The sequence below is a fragment of the Heptranchias perlo genome, unplaced genomic scaffold, assembly GCF_035084215.1.
Source record: "Heptranchias perlo isolate sHepPer1 unplaced genomic scaffold, sHepPer1.hap1 HAP1_SCAFFOLD_52, whole genome shotgun sequence".
NCBI lineage: Eukaryota > Metazoa > Chordata > Chondrichthyes > Hexanchiformes > Hexanchidae > Heptranchias > Heptranchias perlo.
In genome coordinates, this window is record NW_027139537.1 from 4,819,361 (window position 1) to 4,826,439 (window position 7,079).

General features: G+C 45.3%; 2 non-coding genes across 2 annotated transcripts; both read right to left on the bottom strand.

Annotated features, from left to right (window-relative positions):
• Positions 1 to 4,747: 4,747 nt before the first annotated feature.
• Positions 4,748 to 4,830, bottom strand: trnal-cag (transfer RNA leucine (anticodon CAG)). Its single transcript has one exon. It is a non-coding gene; the product is annotated as a tRNA-Leu (tRNA).
• Positions 4,831 to 4,908: 78 nt separating this feature from the next.
• trnak-cuu (transfer RNA lysine (anticodon CUU)) lies at positions 4,909 to 4,981 on the bottom strand. Its single transcript has one exon. It is a non-coding gene; the product is annotated as a tRNA-Lys (tRNA).
• Positions 4,982 to 7,079: the final 2,098 nt, after the last annotated feature.

The window sequence follows — 7,079 nt, forward strand, 5'->3', positions numbered from 1 at the left end:
CCCTGAGACCGAAAAGTTTGTCGTTTCCGTAGTGGAGCGGTTATCATGTTCACTGGTTACACGCAGAAAATCCCCGATTTGACCTCGGGGGGAAGCATTTTGTTGGGACATGCTCCCCATAAACCTCCAGGGTCGAGCTTCTTCAAGCGTGAAAGGGGCTACAAACCCTTTTAAATTTAACAGCGGCTGCACCAGATTCCTGGTATAATAAGCATTAAAGATTTTTAAGCAGACTCCTAAAATACAGTATGTAAAATGGGAAGGGATAAAAGTTCATGACATGCACAGCACAAAGATTTATTAACGTTTTAATTGTCACTTGGCAAACAAGTTAGCATTTCCTTCAGTGTGCAACAGAATGTATTAATGGTGATTAAAAAAAAACATTAAGTGACACGCAGACCTGAATTATTTTTGTGCAATGAACTATTCCCAATCACTGGGGAATACTGCATCAAACATACATCGGCCGTTCCTTCATCGTCGCTGGGTCAAAATCCTGGAACTCCCTTCCTAACAGCACTGTGGGAGAACCTTCACCACACGAACTGCAGCGGTTCCAGCAGGCAGCTCACCACCACCTTCTCAAGGGCAATTAGGGATGGGCAATAAATGCCGACCTCGCCAGCGACGCCCACATCCCATGAACAAGTAAAAAAATACCAGTTCTGGCCTCTTGCGCATCCCCGATTTTAATCGCTCCACCATTGGCGCCTGTGCTTTCAGCTGCCTCGGCCCTAAGCTCTGGAAATGCCTCCTTAAACCTCTCCGCCTCTCTCTCCTTTAACACATACCTTAAAACCTACCTCTTCGACTAAGCTTTTGGTCACCTGTCCCCATATCTCCTGATGTGGCTGAGTGTCAAATTTTGTTTAATAACGCTCCCGTGAAGCACCTTGTGACGTTTTACTACGTTAAAGGCGCTCGACAAATGCAGGCTGTGTCCTTTGGTTATCGACCCTCCTGCCAATGGAAACAGCTTCTCCCCATCCATTCTATCAAAATCCCCTCATAATTTTGAATACCTCTATTAAATCTCCCCTTAACCTTATTTTGCTCGAAGGAGAACAATCCCAGATTGTCCAGTCTCTCCACATAACCCATCCCTGGACACGATGCAAGGCGGAGGTTTGCAACCAGGTTTGCAAATTATTGCCAGTCGGGAGCTGGACAAATCGAAAGGAACCGAAATGACAAACAGCTTTGTGAATATATAGATACGCTTTGGGAAACGGAATTGGAGCCGAATAAAAGACTGACCAGACAGGCGGCCAAGACGCAGCTGAGTCGGCATGTCCCCCTGGAACAGTTACTCTGATGTTGTGGATGAAATTAAGAGGTCGGAGCCATTTCAAGCGCTCCGTAGTTCCTGCAGATCAGGGATCAAAACCTGGCATCAGCGTCAGGACGCTCAGAATACTTTTTCTTTATTTGTTCATGGGATGTGGGCGTCGCTGGCGAGTCCGGCATTTATTGCCCATCCCGAATTGCCCTTGAGAAGGTGGTGGTGAGCCGCCTCCTTGAACCGCTGCAGTCAGTGTGGTGAAGGTTCTCCCACAGTGCTACTGAGTAACAGACACAGCACCGGTGGGCGCGCCGGTTGCAGGAGAGCTGGTTGGCGGTGATATCGATGCTGTGAGCGAGACCAGACCGTTTCCATGTTTCCACAAACAATGTCCCATCCTTTGTTTCTGGAAAAGTAACACTGATAGTTGTCAATTGCATTTCTGTGGCTGCAAATTGTAACTTTAGCTAGGTGACACGCTGCTTTAGTGTATCTTGCAAACACATGCATTGTGTGGTCTCTGTGGCGCAATCGGTTAGCGCGTTCGGTTGTTAATCAAAAGGTTTGGTGGTTTGAGCCCAGCCAGAAACGAAAGTTGCACCTTTTTCTTCCCACTTTCGGATTCATTGCCTCATTCTGATAGTCCTGAAGCCGGTGCCAGGTTTTAATTCCTGATCTGCAGTAACTGGGAGCACTTTAAATGGCTCCGATCTCTTAATCTCATTTCAAGTTTTCGAATGTGTGATTTGGCGACAAGAAAACACTCTGTGAACAATGTCATCTGAGCATGTCTGATTCGCTACAGTTCAAACTGCGGTCGGATATCAGGCACATGAAAAACAGTGAAATGTTTGTTTCGGCGCGATGCTCTGGGATTCCCTGCCTGACCATCGCCACCGATCCTTCTCTGCAGCCTTCCGAAATACAGCGCAGTAAATGTATCCCTGTGAAATCAGCTTGGCTGAGGCGTTATGTCCCGAACACGGGACTGCAAGCTTCAGGTTTCCGTAGTGTCGTGGTTATCACGTTCGCCTAACACGCGAAAGGTCCCCAGTTCCTTTCGGGCGGAAACCTTGTTCCCATTAAAAATGAATAAATATTTAACGATTCACACTGCTGATTAAATGTGAACAAAGTCCATAACTTGCAGCCCGCTGAGAGCAGGCGATGAAAGACCCGTGATATTGGGGGTGAAGGCTGCTTCCAATACTGTCCCACACCCGGTGGGACCTGGTGGAAATTTGGTAAGTCCTGTCTATTCAACCAAGGTGGGATAAATGAAACGGTGTTTGAGAAACATTCATATATATATATAATAACATCCAGGATCCTGTCTTCAGAGTGCGTGGCGCAAAGGTCTGACTCCAGATCAAAAGGCTGCGTGTTCACATCACATCGGGGTCACTGTTTCTTTCACCGCTCACATGAGACTGGATAATTCTCGAATGAAGGTTTTAATTGCTTTTTCACAGAAAAGAAACAGGTGTTTGGCCTAAAACCTGACTCAGTACCGACCCAGTGGCAGGGAGGGGAGCGCCTGATACCCTCATTTATTTCATGCAACAAACTGACACGAACACTGGTATTGATTCAAAATCGACCTGCAGATGGACACACAGAAGAAAGAGAACCACAGAAACAGGCAGCAACTACTTGCATATATATCTGTATACATTGCCTTTAACGTGGTCAGACGATTTAAGCTCGGTGAACTTGCTTCAGCTTTCTGAAATGTACTTGTCCATCCTTCAGAGGCCAGGGGAAATATATGTTTTGCCTTTCGAAAAAAGACGCGAAAAGCAGAGACATGTTTTGTTTTCAACACGGCTGGTGAAATGGCCGGACTATCATAAATTAGGAGTCGCCTTTGAAACATTTAAAGGCGACTATCTAAAAATCACTTAGTGCAAATTTAAAATCACGGTCACTATTCATTTTGGTCTGAAAGAAATAACAATAAACATGTCAGTCAGTGCCCGCGGTGAGACGGTGATGAACTTGTTTGTTGTGAAGTTCACCGCTGGGCTAAAGCTGACGCCGTTTAAAAAACGCGAACCCACTCAATGTAAAGGATGAGCTCATAACCAACAGGTCCCGTCATCGTCAAACACCTCCTTTCTTGTTCAATGGAGGGAGCAGAGGCGTGTTCATCATCAGACACCAGCAACTTTTACAAATGGAACAGATAAAGGCACAGATGCAAGTTCCAAATATTTTCAATGCAAAGTTATTTCACTTTATTTAAAGTGCCGTGAGGCTAAAAACGGGTCCCAGATGATTTGCGTTCACTCGTGACTTGTTTTCCAGTGTTTGTCCATCAGGTTTGCAATTCAATTTGTATTGGATGTTGAAGATATTTCAGGATGATTGCACAACATACCATGTGTAAAGCAACCATCTTGATAACTTCAATCATCACACACTCTACATCGACGGTGCAGAGACCCCATCACCCCTTTCAATATTGTTTTTCATAACTCACAGTTTTCAAAAGGGAATTGGATAAACGCTTGGACGGAAACATTTTCAGGGCAATGGAGAAACAGCAGGCGAGTGGTACTAACTGGACAGCTCGTTCAGAGAGCAGGCACAGGCACGATGGGCCGAATGGTATCCGAATAGCGCTGTCTTATTCTATGATTCGATTAATAGATCAATTTCCGCCTTTCACTGAGCCTCCCTAAATGGAGCGCAGTAATCGTGTCCCTGTGAAATGAGCTCCTGAACAGTAATACGGAAATTAGCGTGGCTGAGCGGTTTGAAACTCTGGTTAGCCTCCGAACAGGAAATTTCCTCTCTGAGTTTGATTAGTTTATCAATTATCTCCCCGCTTTCCATCTTAAATGTCTTTACATATTTTTTGATCTCTTCTTCTACTGCCATGCCCACAATACCAGTCTCCCTGGTAAATACTGAAGCAAAGTGATTATTTAATATTTCTGCCATTTCGCTGTCATTGCCTGTGAGTTTGTCGTGTGTATCGCTAAGTGACCCTATTCCTGTCCTAAATTTTCTTTGGCTGTTGTTGTGTCTCGAATACTTTGCTTTTTTTTATATTCCTTTTTGCCTTTCCAATAGTTCTTTAGACTTCTTTCCCAGTCTTTTCACATTCCCCTCTCTCTTTTATTGTCCAGTGTGTGCCTTTTTCTTCAGTTTCAATTTTACCCTTATTTCTTTATTCATCCCTGGTGTGTCATTTCTGGCTAGTTTGTTCTTGCTTTTCAGTGGGATATATTTCTCCTGGACTCTATTGATCACCGTTTTAAATGTTTCCCACTGCTGTTCTATTTCTTTGTCCAGGTCATTAATATGTCAAACATTTCACCGTTTGAAACTTCTCAAGTCACATTTCCATCACAAAGCCAGTTGCTTTTGTGGGAGGAGCAACTCAACTTGGTAGAAAATTCAGCTGCAGCCCAATCCACCAATAAAATATTTTCACGTCTTAGTAAAAGTAAGGAATGTCAGAAGTGGGATTCGAACCCACGCCTCCAGAAGAGACTGCGACCTGAACGCAGCGCCTTAGACCGCTCGGCCATCCTGACTACCGAATGCATATTCCATTCTGCATTATTTCTGCACTGTTGGTCAGTGAACTGAGCATAAAATTTGAAAATCGCACTCGCCCAAAGTGGGGCTCGAACCCACGACCCTGAGATTAAGAATCTCATGCTCTACCGACTGAGCTAGCCGGGCATGGTTACTTTAATCGCCTTGTCTGTTATTGCAGCAACCAGGAGAAAGACTCCATTTCAAATTATTGGAATCATTTCTGAGGGCTCGGATAAACTGTCACTTCGAAAGGCACGGACTCATCAAGGACAGTCAGCATGGATTTGTTCAGGGGAGGTCGTGTCTGACTAACCTGATTGAATTTTTCGAGGAGGTGACAAGGAGGATCGATGAGGGTAGCGCAATTGATGTAGTCGACATGGATTTTAGCAAGGCTTTTGAAAAATTCCCAAATGGCAGATTGGTCGAAAAATTAAAGGCCCATGGGATCCAAGGGAATGTGGCTTGTTGGATCCAAAATTAGCTCAGTGGCAGGAAGCAAAGGGTAATGGTCGATGGGTGTTTTTGCGGCTGGAAGGCTGTTTCCAGTGGGGTGCCGCAGGGCTCGGTACTTGGTCCTTTGCTTTTTGTGGTACACATTAACGATTCGGACTTAAACGGAGGGGGCATGATGAAGAAATTTGCGGGTGACACAAAAATAGGCCGTGTGGTTGATATTGAGGTGGAAAGCTGTAGACTGTCGGGGTTCAGGCAATTTTCTGATAACAAAGCACTCAATCTATTCCTGAACGAATTTTGAACGAAAATGTGCGTTTGACCCGGCACAGGCACGACGGGCCGAATGATCTCCTCTTGTGGACTAACATCATACGATGATACTAAGTGTTATCAGACGGAAAAGCAACACATTCCAAATAAGAGCAGAGAGAGGAAACTAGTCTAACAGGATAACAGCACGGTGAGATATTGTATTTGGGAAGGATGAGGAGGGATAGTTTATCATGGTGGTAGTCACATACGGTATCATTTGTGACTTTGATAAGGACCATTTCATGCTGCGACAGGGGCGGAAACCGAATTGGAGAGATTCAGCCCGGGCGCGGCCCCATCGTGAGCGGTGAGATGGAGGGGGGGTGGGGGAAGTGTCAGAGCTGGGGCTCACCGGTGGAAGCAGCATATAAGTTTAAAACGGTACTCGCCCAACGTGGGCTGAAACCCACCACCCTGAGAGTTTTTAAAGCAAAGGGGGAACAGCCACTGTCTGTATCTCTTGCTGCACTTGAAACAACACATTCCAACTGCGAGCAGAGAGAGAACACCATTCAGTTGCCCATTGTTTAGTGAAATATTATCCATTTCCGTAGTGCAGCGGTTATCATGTCTGCTTTGTATGCAAAAAGTCCCCAGTTCGATTCCGGGCAGGAACATTATGTTGGAACTTGGTCTCCAGAAACATCCACATCGATTTTCTTCTCCTGCCAAAAAGGGAGACAGTGGCTGTTCCCTGATTCTTTGGAAGGTGCATCTTTTACTTCATTGAACAGTTTACTTTGAGTGAGAGAAAACTGATCCACAGTGACACTCTTTTCAAGTTTTATTCCCTTTTAATCTGGAAGGATACATTTGCTTTGGACAGAGTGGCTTTTGAAACGAGTTGTCGGGTGGAATCGACAAACCTTTTCCGCTGGTGGGGTCAAGGGAACCGAACCAAACATCTGCCAAGTTCTCCCGAATTATCCGGTTCAATGGGAAACCGACCAACAAAAGCCCTTTCATTGACCGTGGAGGTTCAGACATTTTTCTGATAAAAAAGCGCTCAATCTATTTCTCTTGTCTACTTCCCGATGTTTCCGGATACTGTCTGCATCTCTGCCCTGTGTTTATCTCACTCCGTGTCCACCTGCAGGGTGGTTTTTGAACGAAGACGTGTGTTTGTCTTCTGTTCGTAATAAAGTCAGTGCGGTTTGACGTGTTGTTACTCAAAGGTGCACTTGCCCTGCTGGTGAGCAGAGGCAAGTGCTCGAGCAAAACAGACGTTTCCGGGCAGACACACAAAGCTTTCAGGTTGAAGAAAGGAACGGAGGTCTCCTGTGCCTCAGCTGTAGGCTGTCTGTAAAGTAAAGAAAACGGCTTTGAGCTCATTTCTGCTTACTCCAAAAGCACGTTCGCTGGTTCCAACCAGAATCCTAAGAATGACTTTTATCTGTTAATTGTATTGCAGTCCTCCGCTGTACCAGCTGAACGATCGAAGGGAAGCAGCAAAGATTGCTCTCTTTGGTAA